The sequence below is a fragment of the Alexandromys fortis genome, unplaced genomic scaffold, assembly GCF_014885135.2.
Source record: "Alexandromys fortis isolate MF-2015 unplaced genomic scaffold, M_Fortis_MF-2015_v1.1 scaffold_52, whole genome shotgun sequence".
In the NCBI taxonomy this organism is placed as follows: Eukaryota; Metazoa; Chordata; class Mammalia; order Rodentia; family Cricetidae; genus Alexandromys; species Alexandromys fortis.
Genome location: NW_026067929.1, coordinates 9,407,573 through 9,431,035, shown reverse-complemented (window position 1 = coordinate 9,431,035; position 23,463 = coordinate 9,407,573). Strand labels below are relative to the sequence as shown.

General features: G+C 38.8%; 1 protein-coding gene and 1 long non-coding RNA gene across 6 annotated transcripts in view; one reads left to right on the top strand and one right to left on the bottom strand.

Annotated features, from left to right (window-relative positions):
• The window catches only part of Cacnb2 (calcium voltage-gated channel auxiliary subunit beta 2), a 338,776-nt gene that overhangs the window by 154,316 nt on the left and 160,997 nt on the right, over positions 1 to 23,463 (top strand). The window lies entirely within an intron of this gene.
• Positions 1,160 to 22,874, bottom strand: LOC126503219 (uncharacterized). The gene is made up of 4 exons (XR_007592225.1): positions 22,587 to 22,874; positions 16,637 to 16,851; positions 11,285 to 11,378; positions 1,160 to 1,606 (listed from the first exon to the last, which is right to left on the bottom strand). It is a non-coding gene; the product is annotated as an uncharacterized lncRNA (long non-coding RNA).

Below are 23,463 nucleotides of genomic sequence, written 5' to 3'. Positions count from 1 at the left end.
GCTCTAACTGCCTAGTTTCCTGAAGCCGGGGTTCTCCTCTCTTCCATGGCATTTTATCCGTCTTACCAACTCCTGACAGAGAATTGCAGCTAAAATGATCTCCAGAAGGGGTTCTTGTCTATGCAATATTAAAAAGTTCTCTCGTTTATGAGAATGAGCTTGAACTTCAGTTAATTTCTGAACTCACAACAGCCGTGGTTACCCGTGGAAGAGCTGTGCAGGACCAAGCCACCAAAATCCTCTCAGAGTTGGGGTAGATGGTCTCCAGGTATTCCCTCCCCGCCAAGCAAGGAGCTGGCTGATGGCAGCAGACGGTTGCTGAGGAAAGGAGAACCATTCTTTTAGAGGATGTGACCACTGACAGGTTTTCTATATTTCAGTGCATGGCCCCACAACCATGCACTAGCTGGATTTGGTGGGTTATCAGAAAATTAACAAAGCTGGGGGGGGGGCACAGAGGATAGAGGGACCAGAAGAGAAGTAGATCTTATATACATATATGAAATTCTCAAAAGTAAAAGTAAAATATAAAACCCTGCTCCCACGAAAACAGGGAGGAGATATAGATGGTGGAAAGCAATGGTAAGCTCTTCCTCACGGTTTATTCCGCACTGTAAAATCACCTCTGATGGGAGAGGAGAGCAGGAAGCTTGTCTGTGGGCGAAGAGGTCTCCGTCAGGGACTTTTGCGTTCTTGCATTATTGTTTGCTTCCTATTTGATTTCTGGGGTATGTCACATTTATTTGCACTGGTGATCAGGCTACTCTAGCCCTCTCTGCTGGCTATGGTAGGAATGTGGTAAACTCCCCAGTCGGTGAGGTGTTGCTCCCTGTCTGCTGCTTCTACTTGCCAGTTGCTGTTTGTTTGCTTGCATTTGCTTGCTACATACGTAACAAACTCACTCATAGAAAATAAGTAGAACCTACCAGTGGTTTTAGACACAGAATTGCAAGTCACAGTGACATAAATAAGTGTATTTCTCTATATTTTGTGGCCAGAAGTATTACCTAAAATGAGACACTGAACCACTTTTGTCCCACTGGAGAGTTGCAGAGGGTAATGAAAGGTATCAAATGCATTTGATTTCAAATATTTAGTTTATAGGATAGCTTGTTTCTCCCAGATTTTCAGGTGCGGAATACATCTGCCCTCGTTTCCAGTCCATGTTGTTTTCTTTTTATTTTTCTTTTCTTTTTTTTTTTCAGTGCAACCTAAACCTGTTAATAACTATATTCAGAGAAGCGGTCCTGGTTGCCTAGCAACCAAGCTTGGTGGGTTAGGAGGCATCAAGGCAAGCTATCAAATGCAGCCAACACAATCTTGATTTACACGGTCCCCGTGCAGACATTCATTCCCTCTGCATTCTGCATGGATTTTTATTTTCAAAACAAAAATAAATCTTTCAAAGATGTTAGCTCAGTGCCGTTAGGAGTTTAAAAATGACAGTGCATGGGGTAACATTTCAATGTGGTTGAATAAGAATGAGGAAGAAATTGCTTTCTGCTCCTTCTTAATTAAAGCAAGGGTAGTCCTTTTGCTTGTAGGTCATCCTGTTCTTTCCACTCGTGCTTTTGATTTCCCCTGCAGAAAGATGTATGCCGTATTCCTGGAATAAGGTGGAACCGCAATTGGAATGTCAACACTGAGAGATGGAAGTTTTAGGATTAATCATCGCGGAGCATATATTTTTGGATCTTATGCAATGGGGTGAAGAGGGAAATGAACACAGCGACTTCTTGTCTTCAGATACCTCCACCTTGCCATCTTTTTCTCCTTAGCTTTCTTATTTCCTACTGTGCAAAGTCCCTTAGAAATTAGGAATAAGAAAGGCCTCTGGGATAAAGGAAGTCAATGCTGTCTACCTCGGGCAATTTATATACTCTGTGACCAGAAAAAGCATCATTGATTTAAATTTTACATATCTCCTTTTAGTATTTTATTTATTTTGCCCTTTTGCTAGGTAAACTCAGTACTGAGAGGAAAAAAGACTAAAGGACTTTGAGTCCGATTCTTTTGGAGAATAATACAAGAGGAAGCAAATCATAGGGACTGTGTTGAAGCAAACACATTAAAAAAAAAAACATGAAAAGTAGAGGAACAGAACACAGACTGTAAATTCGGTGTTGGCATTAGTTATAGAACTCCTTGGTTAATAGAGCTTTTGGATCTTAAAAATAGAAAACACCGGTATTTTGTTACTACTTTGCCACCAAATAGCCATTTAAACAGTCTGTTTTCTTTTATCCTTTTATCCATAGTGGGCATAAAGTATGACTCCTTAAGGCACACTAGTTGTTCAGTTTTTGTGTAAGATCTCCTAATTTTTAAGTGTTGACTTCAATATAAACTAGAAGGCTAGTTTATATTGAGAAGGACTCAGTTAGAACTCCAAATATACTAGTCATTGTCATTTCTTATCCCCAGTGTGCAAGAGGGTTGGTGGGGAAATTCCAAAGACTTGTCACAAATTAAACATCTGCAAATAAAAGTAAGGGGCTCTTAGGGAAGAGGACAAGAAACCAGGTCCTTGTTGGTGTCTGCGAGGGGGAGGATTTCAGGCAGGAAAGAAAAATGTCCTGCAGGTCAAAATTCTTCTCAGCCATGGGACATCTTATTGTCACCTTGGAAGTGCAATTTCATGGGGTTGAATAGAGTCCAGCAGGAGTGTAATGAGGTGAAAAACAAAAAGTTCAAACACCAACAAATAAAATAAGGGATGTATGGAAAACGGAAGTGAAAACAGGCAAGAAGGATAACAGAAGGAAGCAGGATGACATCATGACTCGAGAGGATGCTGGCCGAGCAAAGATGGAGGCATAGTAATGGATGGAGAACAAATTTCTGTTAGATGTGGGAGCCAAAGACAGCAAAAAAAGGTTTCTATATGTTAAACAGAGGTCTCTGGAAACACTTAGAAAGTAGAGCTGGAGGAGAAGTGAGGATTCTGGAAGGAGATTAGAGGGCCAGTCACTATTCAAGCATTCAAAGGTATAGGAAAAAATTTAACGTAGCTTCATTAACAACAAAAAAGCATGGGACGAGAGGGGTAGATCTTGGTTAATATTACTCCTACTCCTCCAGAGGATGTAAATTTGGTTTCCTACACCCATATCAGACTATTCACAACCACCTATAGCCCCGTTCCAAGGGATCTGACAGCCTCTTCCTATTATATATTCACACAGGTACATAAATAAACCACAACAAAGGAGTAGACAATATAAGATATCATTATTAGAGACATATTATTATTATTTGAAGTGTTTTTGAGCCTTGGGATGAAGGCAAGAAGATTTACAGATTGTGCGTTTGAGATGCTAGTAAGAAAGGACAAGTCTGTCTATGATAGGAAACCCGGGACAACGGCTCAGCACTTGGTATATGACATCCTGGGTGCCACCATGGAGGAGAAATCCAAGCCGGGTGCAATGATATTTTTAAAAATCCCATGGAATACTTCCCAACCCACTGAATGGACACTGTTGTGGTTTGTACTGATGGTGCCAGTCATCGTTTGCAGTCTTCCGTAGTCTGTGTGTCTGAATCCCCTCTTCTCTACACACCCGGAAACAGTGGCTGGGCTATGTGCTGCGCTGATCACTGCACACCTGTTCCCCACACAGTGCCGCTCACACTCCTGCTCAGCAGTCACTCGGGGCATGAGTTAAATGACAGGAGGGGGGGGCACGAATGTGATGCCATGAATGGGAAGTGGGAACTTTCCAGGTAAAAAGAACAAGAAATAATCTGGAACTTTTAGTGGAAAACATCCCTTCAAATCAGTGATATAAAATAATATGACAAAAACATTTCCTTTGAAGCAGGAAGTAAAAGGAGGTGCATTGATTCTTTTCTGCCAGTAGCACTGCTTCAGTCTGGTAAACACACAAAAATGGGTTATGTCTAAATAATATTCACCAACAATTCCATGTCTCACACTTCTTGAAAAAAATATTATAAAATAACAGGATTTTTTTTTTTAATTTGAAGCTGGGAACTGAACCCAGGAGTCTTACATGTTAACAAGTGCTAGACCATGGGCTAACATCCCTAACTCGAGTATTTTTTAAAAAACAGAACTCTAGAAGTGATTTCTTGGGTTGCCATTCAGCTTCCTACAAGGTCACTTTCAACAGTTCAGCCATGTTGGGGCCCTAATGAATAGGAAGTTGGATACGCATCTGCCTGCCAAAAACAACCTTGCAGTATGCCAAGTGCTGGAGCAGCCAACTTATGGAAGGCATAAGGTATGCTTGACACCTTTGGCTCTTGGCAAAATAAGTCAATGACTTGGCAGCTTTTTAGGGTGAACACATTGTCCCCTATTGCATAAAAAAGTCATTGGCTCGCTGAGGTATATTTGCTGATGTCAGCCAGAAAACGAAGTCCACGAGTTAAAGTTTCAATATATTGTGTGTTGCCTTGTAAGTAATATCATCGTCTTTCTCTCCATTAAAACAAATGATTTCTGTATTTAAGTAAGCTGTTGTCTGATGTGGTTTTAAAATATTAATGTAGTGATCGTTATCTCTCCAGATGCAAGAAAGTATACTTATTATGCAGAAGGATAGACATAAGTGGGTCTTGGAGTGGTCGGGACGAACAAGGGATGACTTAGAAACTGAGAGGAAGACATGAAGTATCAAAACATCTCTAGCAGGTGCACAGGCTGCCGCGGATTTTTATAATGAAGTCTGAGAAATAGATATTCCCACAAAATGGGACCAAAATCACTATACCTCATCTATCCTGTTATTCCTAGTATTAAACAAGACTGAGAGACCCTAAGGACATGGGGACTTCTGAGGGCCTGGTGGCCCGTGCACTTATGAGCCATGTTCAAGAGGGAAGGGCAGGAAGAGGCTGCTAAATTCAAGAGCAGTCAGAATTGCATAGACTGAAGGGAGGGGGAAGAGTGAGGAAAGGCAGAGGAGGGAAAACGGAAGGGCTGGTTTCTTTTATTGGATCCTCTGTGTGTGCACTTATTTTATAATGGATTGTCTAATAATCCTGGGGATGGAAAAATGTGTGTTTTTCAACATGCTCATAATTGAATTAGTTAGACAATTGACTAGAGATAGAAAAATAATTGGACATTAGCCTGGCCAGTTTTAAATAAATCAAACAAAGACAGCTTCTGGGACAAATTATGTGAAAAAAAAATGTAGAGGTCTTAGTTTATACATCCAGCTAATAACTATTGAGAACCTGTCACGTGTACTGAGGATTGATGAGGAATAAAGTCCTATGCATAGAGGCTGGCATTCTGAGAGTTGGGGAAAATGCAAAACAAACACCCAGTGCAAGAGACACTGAAGGAAGTGAAGGAGGCGGGTGGCAAAGGGGAATACAGAAGTTTCTATGAATGGAAAGTGGGCCTCTCTTACTGTGGGCTCTTTCCCCAGACACGAGCCCTTGTTCTAGCAAGCAATCATCCAATGCATGATTCTAGTTCTAGTCTTTCAAAGTGACAGTGTTGCTGTTTGCTACAAGGCTGTTTGCAGGTACTTGGCTGTGTAGCTGTGTATTTTATGTCCAATTAGCTTATTTCTGTTTTGGGCAGTTCTTCAATGCTTCCTCTTTTAAATTCTAGAATTTGCCTATTTGAGGTTGAATTTTGTAATTCCTCAGCATGGTGTGTGTGTGTATATGTGCATGTGTGCGTGTTGAGTGTAAATGTGTGTGTGTGTGTGTGTGTGCATGTTGAGGTTCCAGAGGGTATGTCCTGCACTCTCCCCCGCCCCACCCCGTATCCTTTGAGAGAAGCCACTTGTCTCTGACACCTATAGGACCAGAGTGACATGCCACATTGTTTGCATGGGGGCTGAGAGCCAAACTCCTGTGCTCATGCTTGCACAGCGAGCACTTGTCCCCACAAGACCTCTTTCTAGCCCTGTGTACTGAAGTCTAAGCTAACAGGAATAATTCAGTTTATTCTGCTGGAAAGCCAAAGAAAGCATGCAATAGAAAAAATATTTTTAAGTTAAGTATTATGTATAAAATATGAAAGATATTTGTTCAATAAAACTTTAAATTTTTACCTCAATTTTTTGTGTTTTCACTATGCTTATTTATATTAAATAAAACATTATATTTTATTTAATATAATTTATATATTATAAATTTAATTAATATATATTAATCGTATATTTATATAATTTATTAATATAATAAATATGTGTTTAATTAATATAATTTATATTAATAAAAAAATTTAAATAAGATAAAATCATGACTTTTGCACATTGAAAGAATATTGTGTCAATAGAACAACCGGATATAAACCACAAATTGCTTCCCTTCCCTGTCCAGTCTCTTTCAGAAATATATTTCTTGGGGAAAAAAAATCACCTTTAGAAGAATTTACATGTTAAGTCATATGATAGGTATCAGAACAGACTTGAGGATTATACTTAACCCTCTATTTTGGAACCTATTAACTTTGTATTATGAAAGATGAAAATTTTGGAACGTAATATATATAACAATAGTATTCTTATTTATGTACATTGCACTCTTTTGAAACTGATTAATCAACAAGTATGATATAATTTAGAAGCTGATATCCTTAAATTCGACCCTCAAAGTGATGGCTCCAGTCTCCAAGCCATCCAAGCCGTCACTCTCACGTTCTCTTTTCTGTTACGTTCTGAGCTTCTGGGTCACATGTAGCTGGTCTCTATCTTGTGCAAGTTTCAGTGTGGATTCGTTTTTTGTTTTGTTGTGAAACTTTAGTGTTATTAATATATGTGTGTATAGATGTACATATAGATGTAAATACACACATATATGGTATTTACTGTATTTACTATGCTTTCTGAACTTTTGCTTTTTCTTTTTTACTTTATTGATGTTGTGTTTAGTTCTTATTGATGTGGAATTTTACTTTCAGAATGTATTTTGCACTCTGACTTTTCTTCACTATCTTTCTTGCACCATGTTAATTAGTCATAAGAAGAATATTGACCTATGGTTTGTAAGTAATTTATTCCTTTTTTTGCTTCTTATTTATTCCCTTTTTAACTTCTTATTTCTAATTCTTACTTGAGTTTCCTATTTTTATTATGATAAATATAGGTGACTCTTTTTATTAATCCTCCTGTTTAGTATTACATAGAATTTCTAACTTAAATATATCTATATTCCTACATTTTCTCCATTTTAAAGAAGACACACATTGGAACACTTGAACAGATCCTTATGTCTTGTAATTTCATATTGGCACCTTTTTTTGTCTTGTGTATACATCTCCTCTGGGCGTCAAATATAACTATTAAAAAATATTGTTCACTATGTTTTATGTTTATGTTTATGTTTTATGTTGGCAAGTATATTTTGATGTCTAACGACATTGTCATTGCCCATTAGTACTTTTTCATAGGTTCTTGCTCTTGTTTTATAAATGCAATTTGTTTCTTGACTCTCCTTGAAGTTACTAATCTTGCCAATGTATTTAGGTTTGCCATGTTCCTTTATTTCTAGTTCCCCAAGTATCAGTTTTGCTCTTTATTTTGTATCTTCTCTTCTCTGTTACTCTTTACCTTGTCTTTGTTGTTTATGTCTGCTTGAAGAATGATTCTTCAAAGCCCAGCTTCCTGAGTTCTGAGAGTTGTAACACTTGGGAGTGGAGCACTTTGGTTTGGGTCACTCATCTGCCTTTTCTTCCCCACTACCGCACCCTCCCCCTGCACTTCCGGAAATACTGGAGTTTGCCAGTATTTCCTCCCAACTGCTTTGGGAGAATCCTTTGAAAGGGGATTTATATATATTTAATACTTGTATCTTTGTAAAGCATATACATTATAAAATATTCTCCAATAAAGAAAAATACTGGTGGTGTTGGGGATGGGACCCAGAATTCTTCCTAGGAACACACTTGACCACTGAAGTATTACACACCCCCAGTCTCCCAGGGAAGCCAGTCTTATGTAGTAAATTAAGCATTCCATAAAAAATGGTACAGCTAAAAGGTTTCTAATTGTTCAATAAAGCATATAAACTTAATACTTTTTTATTTAAAACCCTCAATTTCAACCAGTTATTCAGTTACATATTTTAAACTATAATCAAAAAACTGATCTTCTTTTATTGGACTAAATTCTCTTAGTTATTTAAAGAGTATACTATATGAACAAATTCCTTTAGTTACAAAACATAATTACATTTCATGGGTCACAACTTTTATGTCTTAAATAAAATCTTCCTGGATTTTCCTACAAAAGGGTAATTCTTATCATCTTATCCAGTTATGACTACCTAAGAAGAAACCCTGACCTTGGATACCTGGCTACCTAGTTCTTATCAAGGTCAAAGACTTGATGTGCTTAGCGCCTTAAGGCCTTAAGTCTTATCAAAGTCACTTCACTCACCCTCAGCCTTTGAAAGTAGTCAGCTGTTTTGAATGGGATGGAGATGAGTTAAATCCTTCATCCACTCCCCTTCCTCGGTATCCAGGGTTAGATAGTAATGTCTTTCTTTAGCTAATATGATGTGTGTGCTCCTCTTCTGTTTAACTCAAACACCTTTGATAAACCCCGTCACCTCCCTTTGTATTTTCTAATGCTAATATCCTAGCACCCTTAGGGAGTCTTTATATAATATCCTTTTGAGTTACAGAGCATTTCTAAGATATTAACTCATTTTGTCCTGACATTCAAGGTCATGGTACTGACAATCATTGAGAGACAGAGCAAGTGACTGCTGACCCCTAGAGGATATTTGACATAATAAAGAATCACTTTCAGTACTAAGATGTCAAGGACACATGGCTACAAGGTATTTAGATCAGGATAATGCAGACTGAGCCCAGAGCTTAGCATTAAGTGCTCAGTGACTAGCACCATTTAGTTAGGCTATAATGGATGAAGAGCTGTCACTAAAAAAATAAATTTAATAACATTATTCATAACTTGTCAGTTGACATTATATATGCTGATCATCTTCCCGTTTGTTCTGATAAATACCTCATTGATCTAATGTTCCAAACAGTTTAGCTTTGTTTCAAGTTCTCAGCTTCAGCATTATTGCTAGTCTAGGCCGGATAATTTTTGCAGCGCTTATAGATTATCTAACAACATCCCTGCCTCTGACTCCTTATATGCCAATAGATGCTGTCTCCATATTATGGCCCAGAATGTCTGATGCTTTACCATATGGCCAAGATGAAGTCCCAAGAAGAACATGGGACCACTGTTTTCACGTTAGGCAAGTTTAAATACACACACTTAACATATACACTTAAATGTACTAACTGTATGTATGTCTCTCTCCTTCTGCCTTTTTTTTTCACAACACACCAGTGCTCCCTCTTCCTCTCATGTTAAGGATGAGACTCAATTTAACTCTTTATTTAAATGAATACGGAACTATTAGGGAGAAAATGCAATTCAAAACTGGTCAGTCATTGCCCCTCTTAAGAGCCTTACATTTGCTTCTGTTTCCTGATCATTAAGAGAATTGCAGATGTATCCCACTGAGGAAACTGGTATGTTCCCACATGATTGCAAGACACTGTATCCTTCTGGTTAATCATTTCAAAGAGCTGTTGCTATTTGTGGCTACTACCAAAACAATGACCCAAGGTCATCTATTTCGGATAAAGTAATTCCTCTCTACTGAAATATTCTAAACTTTTGCTGTAAGGAACCAACTTATTAGAGGCTTCTGGGTATTAAATTTAACTTGTGTAAAAGAGCAAGTTATTTTTCAGCAACCTTGGAGTATTGTTAATTGTTTTCTTTTGAGTGGTGCTGGGGATAGAATTTAGGGCTGTGCGCTTACTTGGTGAGCTCTCTCTCACTGAGCTCCACCCCGGCTCCTTCCGGGCCCATTTACTAAGTAAATAATTGAAGATAAATATAAATATAAATGGAGTTCTGTCACATTAGAAACTCACTATTTCTAATTCCTATATAACAGTCCCAACATTGTAGTCATCAGCTTTCTAGAAGACTGTTACTCATGACAGTGTGATAGATGACAGTTAGAGATGACAGTGTTTCAAATGATAGTGTTACAGATGGCAGTGTTACAGAGGACAATGTTACAGATGATGACAGTGTTACAGATGATGACAACAATGTTACATATGGTGACAGTGTTACAGACGATGACAGTGTTACAGATGACAGTGTTACAGACGATGACAGTGTTACAAATGATGACAACAATGTTACAAATGACAATGTACCCCTAGGGAAAGTTGGGGCAGCATTGAAAGGGCCATTTCATTTCTCAGCCTGTCAAAAATCAATTCTCAAGAGCATTTCTATCAATGAATTTGAGTATTAGTTCAATTCTTTCTTTTGGATGGGGACGTGGAGGATGTTCAAGTCCTTGCCCACATGGCAGAAATGACTGCACTGTTTGGGACTGATGTCTCGGTCTTACTCTCATCCTAGACTTGTTAGCCAAGGAAAGTTGGTTTTCTTACCAACTCATGTCTGAGAAATTATGAGCAGAGAAGTGAGAACATATTTAAACAATCAAATGTGACAGTTTATCTCTCTACATCTGTGGATAGGAGTGGGGGAAAATCAAGGCATTCTAAAATAAGAAAAATAACCAAACCCATCTCTCACCATTGCCTTTAGTTACTGTCTAGGACCGATTCCCTGGAGGCATAAAGCCTTCAGCACCTACTACAGTAAACACAGTAAAAAATTCTGGCTTATTAACAAAAAACCTCCCAGGCTCCAATGTCAGAAGAATTTTACTACAATAGCAATTCCAATCCAATAAAAGAATTCTGTTTAATCTGGAAAACTCCTTAGAAATTGTTTGAAGAGATTAAAAACAATAAACACTCAAAACTTATTAGCATACAGGAACTCATGAAGGAGGTAGATATTTTTTATTGTTTTGTTCTAAAGAGTCTCATGCTTGGAAGTTCTCCCACTAAAAGTTATATAAAAGTTAGGCCTTGTGGCACAGGCCTGTAATCATAGTTTGCTGGAAGAATGAGGCAGGAAGATTAGAAGTTCTAGGCCTGTCTAGGCTACAGAGTGAGTTTGAGGCCAGGCTAAGCAGCTTAGTGAGCACCTGTCTCAAAAAAATAAATGTGTAAAAAGAAGGCTGGGTATACAGCTCAGGGGAAGAATATTTGTCTAGGATTCACAAGGCCCTCAGTTTAATGCCCAGGTCTTTATACACATATAAAAAGAAAAAACATTTGAAGGCATGTATAATGGCAATTCACAGATGAGTGGAATGTTTCCTAGCAAATGTTTAACATCCAATTATTTTAAAATATAAACAGAAGATCAGTTTTATTTGTAGTGCTCACCAGATTCCATGCAGTGCAGAATTTCTCACCATGGATGAATTCGTACTCCAGTGTGACCTCAGGGGACACGGAACTAGGAGGCGATGACAGTGAGCTGAAAATACAATATTTTCAATACGTGGATACTGTAGACTTGAAGAATCTCAAGGGTAGGAATGCAAATAAAAAGTAATAAAATAATTAGCAAGAAAATCAATATTATCCCTGCATTAATGTAATTTATTTAGCTATAAATTTATTGTTTAACTTTTAGCAGCATTTGTGCTTGTCCAATACTCTGCAGCATTTGTCCTCCCCTGGTTTCGCTCCAAAAGCAGACCATTGATATTTCATTTGCATGCAGGCCTCCTGAAAGGTTAATAGGTATCAGGAACATCAATTTCTAAAGTATTTTAAAGTAATTTCCTGGCTGGATTGATGTATATTCATTCACTTCTATGGGTCAGGTGGTTTACAGAAGCTAGGCCCTCAGCATGTGACTCAGGGATAGAGCAGTTGTCTAGCATGCACACCATCCTGGGTTCCTTCCCCAGCACCAAAAGAAAGAATGACTGAACAAGCTAAACAAAATAGGAGTTTTGTATACCAATTCCCTGGTAAATTTATTGTATTATTTTATAAATAATTTGCCTCTACATATGTCTCTGTACCATATGCATGCCTGATCCTCACCAGGCCAGAGAGTGTGTTGGATCTCCTGGAACTGAAGTTACAGATAGTTATGAAAAACCATATGGGTACTGGGAGTCAAACCCAGGTCCTCTGGAAGAGTAGGAAATGCAATATGCGTAAGAACTGAGCCCCCTTGGGGGTTATTTTAGTATGAAACAGGACCAAAGGGAAGTTCAGGACTGCTTGTTGATGTTGTCAACACTGAAAATCTTTATAAAGGAATGGAAGTCACCATGGCTTGCATAAGGACACTGGAAGGATCAATAATGAGCCCACTCTAGGTGGTACGTGCTTTCCCTCTTAAGAACCATATACAATCAAAGGATGCTCTCAGCCCTGACAGATCTTCCCAACTTCACCCTTCCAACAATTGCTTCATCACGTTTCATGAGAAAACACGGAAGAAAACCTGATCCTTTGACAAGAATGCCGCTTTTTGCTTCTGTTTGGTTTTTCTCTAAGGCTAAGAAAAGGGAGCATGAACTTACCTCCCTCTGCTGTTCTGTGTGCCTAATCCAAGACCATTTTGGGATTCCATGTCTTTCACAACCTATGATTGATATTCTCTCCAAGTCTTCCGCATGGAATATATAACCTACAAGTCTCTGTGTTACCTACTTTTTAGTTTCTTAATAAAATACCATAACCTAGGAAACTTGTAGGCGAGAGAGTTCATGTGGGATCTGTTTCCAGAGGGACAGTGCACAATGACAGGAAAAGCATAGTGGCAGGCAGCCAGAACAGGAAGTTATGCGATCCCATCTCTGGTTAAAGAATGTATTGGAAGTGGGGCGAGGCTATAAGCTCTCAGACTCCACCTCCAACAATATCCTTTCTCCAGGAAGGCTGCACCATATCCCTAAACAGTGCCACCATCTGGAGGCCATCATCACCATGTATTCAGACACATGGGCCTATGGGGACATTTCTCAGACCACCATAATCTTCTTTTTGGCCTTTATTCTAACAAGCATTTTTTTCCTAGCTTCCTACCCTAAGGAAACCCTTTCCTTCTTGAAAGTATCCCGCTATTACTCAGCTGCTAATATATTCATTCAACAAATACTTAACGAGTTCTCCTCTGTGTCAGGCACTGTTCTTGACATTGAGAAATTAGTCATAAAAAAGTTTTATTTCTTTCCTCTATTAAAGAATTCATTTTAATTGAAAGATATTGAAGAAAGATAATAAAGAAAAAATGAACAAATTAAGGAGAAAGGTGTGCATTTTGCAACAGAGCAAAGTCACTTCCAGATGACCTCACAAGATGACCTTTGAGGTGAGATTTGGATGAGTAAAGTCTCACAGTGGACCAAAGTAGAGAGGCAAGTAGGGAAGAAGGAAAGAAAGAAAGAAAGAAAGAAAGAAAGAAAGAAAGAAAGAAAGGAAGGAAGGAAGGAAGGAAGGAAGGAAGGAAGGAAGGAAGGAAGGAAGGAAGGAAGGACGGACAGGAAGGAAGGAAGGAAGGAAGGAAGGAAGGAAGGAAGGAAGGAAGGAAGGAAAAAGGTCCATTCTAATTTCTTTGATGTTAGAATATTGACTGCAGCACCGAAGGCAAACAGGAAAGGCAGGGGCTTCCTTCTAAGGAGATCATTATTAAATTCTTCACTCTCCGCACCACAAAATGAAGATTGTCTTGGCGCATATTCTGTCACTTGTCCTAATACACATCTGTCATTTGTATACTTTCAAAACTCCCACAATATCTTGAGGATTTAGTTTCTTCACTAGCTCCTGACAATATGCAAACCAGTACCCAGATGCCAGTTCCTGCATGATGCTCTAGTTCCCTCGCTACTCCAGGTATATGACAGTCACAGGTGTCATTGCCTTCTACTGGGACTTTCTGCAGAAGCACATTTTTCTCTCTTCCCCCAAATCCTGACTTGTTTAAAAGTTGTAGATTGCTAATATTGAAAAATGTATCTAAGATGACAAAGTCCCTTGCACGGAAATTCTGGAAATCAAAGAGCGATAGCCCCATTTTATAAAAGTTAACAGTTCATTTCAAAAACAAAGAGCTGAAAACACTAAGACAAAGTTCCAGTTGCCTTTCATGGATGAAATCTCATGCCTTAAAATAACCAACTAATGGACAAACATTTTATGGCTGTCTTTGTCGATTACCATGGTTCTCTTTACTTGGTAACATCATTAATCGAAAGTTTATTTAAAGTGAAAGGTATAGAAGGGTGTATCGTTTACTGGACTTCAGTATCAAAGAGAGTGGATCTTAGACCCAGCTGTCTATGATACTGAGTGATGACTGAATCTCCTTAAGATTTTATTTCCTTTAAGGAAAACAGCATTTTAATACTGCATTAATCTCTGATATCAAAAGAGATTAATGTTAAAGAAATAATGACTATAATTATCCCATTGAAGTTGAAGATAAGATAATCAAAATATTACACCAAAAGAACAAATTACTCAGATGTCTTATTTTGAATTAGAAAATACTACTGGCAAAGTCATTAAGATGAATAGACATTTTTTAAATACCATCAGATACTTGTACGTATTTTTAGGGTACGGTGTAATAAGCTGATACTTGTATACAACATGTAATGATGAAACTCAACCTAATTACCACTTCTTTCTCCTAAATAGCTATCATTTTATAATAGTTTTCTAGTTATTCTGAAACATATAATAAATTACTGTGTATTATAATTGCATTACTATACTTTAGAACACTAGAGCTAATTCCCCCCACTGTATCTCAGTTTCTGTTCTCTAGTCCCCTGTATTTTTTTAGGTAGTCTTCCCAGGCTCTATTGACTGCTCTTTGAGCATCTGCTTGTACAAGGCCAATGTTTTTAGTGTCCAAAATTGTGAGAGAACTTGTGGTGTTAGTCTTTCAGGTCATGATTATTTTCAGTTATTGATTTCCATCCCTGCTGCCACAAATGACTGAATTTCATTGATTTATGATGGGATGGCACTCTCTTCCATATACAATAGGAACCTGATGCCAATGGAAAAGAATAGAGGATACAGAAATGGATTTTTATACTTAATAATCAACTGGTTTTCTACAAGGTTGAAAAAAATTCTTTTTCTTTTTTTTTGTAGTACTTTTATTGAGCTATACATTTCTCTCCATTCCCCTCCCTTCCCCCCTTATACCCTTTCCCATGACCTCCATGCTCCCAATTGACTCAGGATATCTTATCTTTTTCTCCCTCCCATGTAAATCTATGTATGTCTCTCTTAAGGCCCTCTTTGTTGTCTAGGTTCTCTGGGGTTGTAGACTGTAGGTTGGTTTTTTTCTTTTATGTCTAGAAGCCACTTATGAGTGAATACATATTATATTTGTCTTTCTGGGTCTAGGTTACCTCACTCAATATGTTTTTTCTAGATCCATTCATTTGTATGCAAATTTCAAGACGTCGCTATTTTTTACCACTGTGTAGTACAAGCAAGTGATGGGGAATTGGATACATAAGCTGGAGAATTAAGTGGGTTCCTAGTTCTTACAACATAAAAAAAAACTTACTAAAATATAACAAAAACCTAAATGTAGGATTTGAAATGATTGAACGACTAGGAAAAAACAAACTATAAGTACTCCAATGTCTGGGCCCTGACCAAGATTCTATGGATAATAAAAGCAAAAATTAGCCAATGAGATTATGTCAAATGAAGGAGCTTCTACTCAGCAGGGGATATAATCACAGAGGGAACAGAAAACACGCAGAATGGAGAAACAATTAGCATATATTATATAATAAAGTCATAAGTTTTCATATACACATAATAACTTTGATCACATTCATCCTCAAAGCTAACATTTCCACTCAAGCTGTTCCTTTTAACCTTCTCAAATAGTCCTCATCCTTTTTATGTCTGTTTTTTAAAATCCATATTGCACATAGAAATTCCACATACAACATCTGAGTTTCTGGTTTGGCATCTAGTTTCATCTATTTTCATAATTATGTTATTTTATCCTTCATTTTGGTTAACCCAAATGCGCCATTAACTATGAACCTCACATATTCCTTATCCATTCATTTGCTGGTGTGCAGCTAGGTTACTTCTAGGTCTTGGCTATTGTGAATAGTTCCGTAATAAACACTATGCAAACATCTTTATGGTGTACTAACTTAGAATCCTTTGGGTCTATGGCCAGAAGCAATCTTTTGAGATTTTTTTTTTTTTTTGAAATTCACATAGTGGCTGGACCAAGTTACATTCTAACCAAAAGTATATAAGATCCTTTCCCCTGTATTCTTACTAGAATTTGTTGTTTGTTTTTAATAACAGTCATTCTGTCATTTAAGCAGGGCTCACAGGTACTCACAGAGATGGAAGCAGCAGTCACAGAACCTGCATGAGTCTGCACTTAGGTCCTCTGCATATGCTATGGTTGGTTAGCTTGGGGTCTGTAGGACTCCTAACAGTGGCAGTAGGGGTGTATCACTCTTTTGCCTGCTCTTGGAACTCTTTTCCTCCTACTGGATTGCGTCATCCAGCCTCGTTTATGCCTAGTCTTATTGCATCTTCTTATGCCATTTCTGCTGACATCCCTGGGAGACCTGTCCTTTTCTGAAGGGAAATCGAGGGTGACAGAAAAATACACACAGAGAGATCATTGGGAAGTCAGTGAACCGAATGCAGAATGCTTTTAAATGTTACTGTTTGTCAGGAGACACTGTTGCCTTTGATTCAGGTTACCTGTTTATTGCTCACTCGCTGTTAAAGATGTACTGCTAGCATGTGAGGGGCGGCTCCTGTGATCAGAGAGTCCTATATTTGATAGAATGTTCCACACCCATCATTGTAAATCCTTAGTCATTCTGAGCATGAGACGCCACGTTGTTGTTGTGAACTTGTCCATATAAATCTGTTAGAGTCCGGCGTTTCCATTCCTTCATTGTAGAAGGCAGGATCTAGAGAGCAAAACAACACTCTGTACATCACTTGGCTATGTAGTCAAGATGGAGCCCAAGAGATTCTTGATACCAAAGTCATCAAGCCTGACTGCATTGTCTCCAATGTTCAAGGTAAATGAGCAGAAAACAAGCATCACTACAGTTAATCAGAGTCAAAATACAGGCATGGTGGTGCACACATGTAATTCCACTGTGTGAGATGTAGAGGCAGGAGAATCAAGAATTCAAGGTCATCTTGTGCTGTATAGTGAGTTCCAAACCATCCTGGGCTATATGGGACTCTCTCGCAAAATAATGAATACAAAAGAGCAATCTGAGCGTACAAAATTAGAAAGAAAACAGAAATAAAGCAGTACAAAGAGAAAGATATGGATTTAATGGGTAAGTTAAGAACAAATAAATAAAATCCGGTTATGCCAAGCATGATTCTGAGCAGGTAAGGAACCAAATTAGTCACTGTAAAGTCGTCTCCTGAAGAAAATGCTACTCTGACCTCCTCAAAATTGTCTCAAGGTGAACCTGTCATCTTTTGTCATCTTTGTACAATGCAGGCCAACTCAGTGCAAATCTAACTCTTTTTTCGTAATTTATGCAAGAGAAGCAAAGGGCTCTCGCTTTGTCCAGGAACCAGGAACAGACGGGAGGCTAGACATGGCTACTTCTATGTGAGGCTTCGTCAGAACTGCTCTGTCCTCTGAGCATGTTACTTAAGTCTGCATCTAACTTGGATTCCAGCGCCTGCTTCAGAAGCATAGCCTACTCGGAGGAAGGGTCACCTTTAGCTGTCCTCATAATCTTAAGGCACGAAGCTCACTCCTTGAACTAAGGGAATATTTTCACATTCTCGTGCATACTTCATGTAAATTTGGAAGGAGAAAGAAAGTTTTTTAAGTACTTGCAAAGTTCACCCTTCTTGGAAAACTAGCAAGGCCAAATTCCATGATATTAAAGAATAACTTCCTAGAACATTCCTGATTCGTTCATTCTGTTTGAGATGAAGCCTTGAGGTTATCCCGAAGCACCTGTGGATTTCAGGGGCCAAGCAGAGACCACAAAAAAGCATGCCTATTACAGAAAAGGAGTGTTTTTCCTAAGTATATCCATTACATTTTTATTATAAAAACAGCATAATTCTCTTGTGATTCATTTCTTCAGCTTCCAAAAATATCAGCTACACCTAAATGCTGTTTTGTGGAAATAGGCACATCTGGAATGAATAAATTGGCCCAGTGGTAGTGTTAATGACCGTATTTGTGCACAATAGTCCCCCAAGGCAGAAGTCTGGGACAAAATTTCAGTGTCCCCTCATGGTAGACGGGCAAGGTTTGACATACTAGGGCCAGGGCTGAGATCAGATTCAGCAAGCCTGCTCCCAACCCTTAGAGCAAGAACTTGGGTCGAAGACATCAATGAAGACAGAGCAAAGTTGGAGCAAGTCAGCAATGCCACGTGTTTAAATCCAATATTTGGACTCTACACTAAAGGGAGCCACACATTCAGGGTCATTGGAAGATGTCCTTCTAGAAGGACAGCTGAAGAGACCCAAGGTACATGGAGACAGAGTCTATTAAGTCAGCCTCTGGCATCAGTTAGTCACTGTTGGGTTTTGTGGTATACATTCAAGAGATAGAATTCAAAATCTGTACAATGATGAAGCCTTCAGAGGAAAGAGGACAGATTTCTTACCCTAAAGTCATCTTTCTCTACCTTGAATGCACATCAGGATCACCTAGGGAGCTTTTAAAACTCCACATGCCCGAGTTGTATCCCATAGCAATTACGGCAGAGTCTCAGGGGTTGGAGTCTAGGCCTTGCTATAACTTTAGGTTGCCCCTGGGTCTACTTTACAGCAAGACTGAGAACGGATGGTTTGAAGTAAGATGTTTACTGAAGTACTTGTGGCTTGTTTTAGCCGCTTAAGTAGCATACACTCACATTGGTAATAACTCACCCATCCACTGCGGCATACTTGAGCAGGCTTGTACTCAAGTTACTCATAGTGTGTGCAGATAACTAAGGAGCCTCGCATTGCTATAAGGATTCATTGCATGCCATCAAAGCCTTGGACCTCTAACCAAGAGCTCAGGCTGCCACTCCGAGAGCCACAGGGGCACAGCGAAAGGAGATAAAGATGAAGATTCACAGGTGCACGTGTGCATTCTCAGGGTTCATTTGTATAAAAATCTTGGTTGTCATTACAAGGATTTTCTTTTTATTCTAAATTGCCTTACTAATCCTTCCACTCAGCCATGGTCCAGATTAAATATGTTCATTCTTGGTCATGTGTAAATAAAAGATTGAGGATGGAAAGAAGGCTTGCTTGCTAAAATGCATGCTAGATAAACATGGGGACCTGAGTTCTGATCCCTAGCAAATACGTAAAAGTCATGCACAGTGGTGCACATCTGTAACACTAGAATTTATGAGGAAGAGACTTTCATGTACATATGTGCATACCTGCATGAACACATACATATGGTGCGCACACACACAAATAAAATGTGGTTGTGGATACTTAAATGAATACTTCACAGAAAGATGATGAACACCCCAGAAGAATGATCCCCCAGGTCAAGCAGTTGTGAACCACATCTTAAAACTTGAATAACGGTCCCATGCTTATAATAGATTTCAAAAATTCTACAAGAAATAAAAGCAACAGTCTCAAGTTTGTATTCTCAAAAAGAAGGAAAGGGCAAGTCATGCCTGTAGTGTTTTTATAATTTTGATCGTGAGTGGATATTTCTTCCAGAGTTGATTCCTAAAACATTTCTTAAGAAAAAAAAAAACTGGGAAAAAAACTTCAAACTATGCTACTGTGGTCAGAATCAGAGAGCAAACTGTCATGTTTTCTGTGGTTTATTCTGTTTACATCTCGAAAGCAGGACTGATTCACTGTCATTAGAGACACCAGTCAAATGAAATCCCATGGTAGCAACCTCTCTCTTTCTTAGATCATGGCCTTATTTTTGTGATGTTCTATGTCCTTGTAAAACTAGTTCCTTTGGGGATGGAGAGATAGCTCAGTGGTTCAGAGGACATGGATTTAGTTTCGAGCACCCACATTGTGGCTCAGGGGTCCTCAGCAGAGTTCCCGGGTCTCTCCACTATCAGGCGTGCATACAGCTCATACATATATATGCAGGCAGAATACCATGCCCATAAAATAACAATAAATAAATCTTTAAAATATAAAAAAATAATACCTTTATCACACATTTATTGTTTTCTCACAGATATTTCCTTGATGCTTATTTTATTTCATACATCAAGTTTATAAATGCACATTTTTAAATTTAAGAATTTCTCTGCAAATACAGCAAAAGGACACCACAAAGATCACATTTGTTGTTTGGTTTAACCTATTTGACAGGCTGAACAGGCTAACAATACTGTGGTTCCAGAGAAAGCATACACCGCATCTGAGTGCCAGCAGAGTTATTGAGTGTGCTCTCCAGCTCACTACATAGCCAAGCTTCGGTGTAAACAAATACCAAATGAAAGTGCAGTGAACCAAGCAAGCTTCCCACACCAACACTAGCCAAGCTACTATACACCAACACTAACTGTGGACTCGGAGGTGATGACATTAACTGTCTCCCCACCACACACACAGAACTAAGTTATCACCCAGTCCTCTCAGGTGTCTTTCTCGCCCCACCTTTCCCAACCCCCAGTGGAACACCTCTTCATGCCAGAGAACTCTGAAGTTCAGGCAGATCAAACAGCTTAGCCAGCTAGGCTATAGGCAGCCAAGCAAGGACCAACTCAGATCTCCAAATTTAAGCCCACTGTACCTTTTTACTTAATGGAACATACTAAATTGCGTTACTCCCAGAAAAGCAATTCTGTTCACATTGGTAGCACTAAAGCTGAAATTAGCCTGGTGGACAAGCTTCAATTTATTTTAATTAAGGAAGGTACATATTTATACATATGCATCATATAAATATTTATGAACATTAACTGTATCCAATATATTAAATATACTTAATCTGTTTCACATAGATATTTAAAATGTACCTTCAAGTATATGTTATGAAAGATAAAATAGTGTGGGAATAATAATTTTACTTTGGTCAAAATGTCTAAGACTCCATTGAGAACACAGAATAGAGGGTGGAATCCAAGACTATGGTTCTGTGGGGATTTGGTTGTCAGTTGATTGGCTGCTTCTCACAGTGCCTGGGATAGAACCCAGGCCTCATGCAGGCTAAGAAAAAACTCCAATGATCTACACAGGCTCCAGAGTTACACAGAGAAACCCTGTCTCAAAAAAAAAAAAAAAAAAAAAAAAAGCAAGCAAGCAAACAAACAAAACACCCTTTATGTGTCTTCTGTAATCCATAGCATCTGCCTCATACTCTACTGGCAATCTTTTTAGAGGAAGCATTCAAATATTATGTACAATGTCTTGAATTACTTAGGTCTATTCACTTACTAGAGAAAGTCATCACTGGTTCTAAGACTAGCTCAAGAAAGATGTCTAATCAATTTTAGTGGCATGGAAGGAAAACTTTGCATGCTGAATGTGGGTTCTAAGCTTCAGGAATCCTGAGATATGCTTTTCAGGGTCAAATTGACAGCAGGAACAGATCCTGGAAGAAATAACGAGGCCAAAGCATCCTCGTCCCCACCTCTTCTCTTGTTTTTCCTAGGATTGCTTAAGTGGAAACGGCAGATAAAGTTACTCAACTTATTCACCCAGTGCGGTATTCTTTTTAAATATATGTCATCTGATAATGGGCTATGAGAAACGGAGGTTAGTTTCAACTCTTTCAGTTAGCTGATTGTGCTATGCTTGAGTTTAACATGCCATCTCCAAATGATTTTTTTTAGGGACAGTGTAAGCTCTTCGGCAGGGACAAAGAGCACAGGAAATGTTACATGAAGTGTAAAAATTGTACTATTTAGTGTCAGCCTAGATCATTCAGTGGAAAGAAAACTCAAGCGTGTGGGTATCTGTTTCCATTTTTTTGTATTTTAACTTGGCATGTCAAATTGGTTCCTATTTTTATTTCTTGAGAAAATAACGTGTTTGGCTGTTATTTACTAAAACCACATGTGAGTCTTTGCGTGTGCATACACGCTAGCATTCTGTTTGGCAGATCTGATTCACTGTCTGGCTCACGCATACCATAATTACCCATATTCATACGCATATCACGGTCTTTGTAATCAAAGACAACACTACTGATGCAGAAACTCCCAACTGGGGTGTGAGCAAAGGAAGTGCTCCACGATCCTGGCTGATTGGATCACCAGTCTGGACTTTGAAGTCTGAACTGGCCACTTTGGAGTATGTGGCCTCCAAAATTCTGCATTTTTTCCTGTCTCCTGGCAACATCGTGTATTTGTACTCTGGCTTCCACACCCCTCTCCACAAAGGTCTGCTGCTGTTTTAGAGTTTAAAACAACAATTGACCAAGTTCTCCGGGTTTGAACAATCAGAATGACTGAAGGCCTTCCCTGCCTCTGTTTACACAGGCAGTCACTGGACTGCCTACCCTCCTGGTAGCAGAATGCCTTCTCTTCTAAAAGAGTTTGTGGGTTTCATTAGGACAGCCCTCTAGAGTTCTAACAGTGTTATCTTTGTCTTCCTTAGGATTTAACCCACACGAGTTGAATCTGGGGCTGGGAGAATAGGGTGGGAAGCTAGAAGGAACTTGGAAAGTAGCTAAGGCGAAAATGTTGGTGTGACAGTTCCCAGATCAAGGCACTTCTGTACTTACGGTTAAACTCTGACAGTCAGCTACTGCAGTGGCTCCTCCTCTATAGATGTCACCTCCTTCTAGATGACAGTACTCTTCTTAATTCCACCACGTTCTCTTTCTTGTCCCACCCGCTCTGAGGCAACCTGCAGTAGATCTAGAAATGGTTAGAATTTCTTTGGTTCTGACTGAGAGCACCTCTCATCGACAGCTGATATAAAGAGAAGCTTCCGTCAGCTGGGTGTTTGGATCTTAGCACTGTGGACTGACCTGGATCAGTGCTATTGTGGATTGCAGAACATTAGCAGAATTCACAGCCTCACCCACCTAAATACCAGTGAACCTACCCACCCTTCCCTCTTGTAGCAATCAACAATGGTTCTGGACATTGTGCAATGTCCCCCAGGGAGTAAACTCACTGAAAGAAACTAACATTTCTTTGGAAACTCTGCAATGGCAGATGTGTGCTAGCTGTTCTGTGTAATCTGCCAATCATCCTTTGGAGTCTGACCCCATTTTTGTACATTAGTGACCTGGGGGAAGGCAGGGATAAGTATTTTGTTGCTGCTGCTGTTACTTGTTATTTTTGTTATCTTCTTTTCTAATGGTCAGCAATAAAAATAAATTATAACCAGCAAATTGAATTTATTCCTAGAGAAAAAAAGGCCTTGTTTTTCTATGCACTTATTCTATAAAATGTCTATATACTTTTTGTATTCTCCTAAATCATGGATATCTAAATTGAAATTTTACCAGAAGTATGAAAAACCAATAATTACTATTTGGTGGGGATTTATTTATCTGAATTGAAGTTTCTTTCTCCTTTTGGTTCCTATAACATTGGAAAGGAATCACATTATCTTGAATTTTTTATCCCTGTCAATTTCAGGAGCTGCAA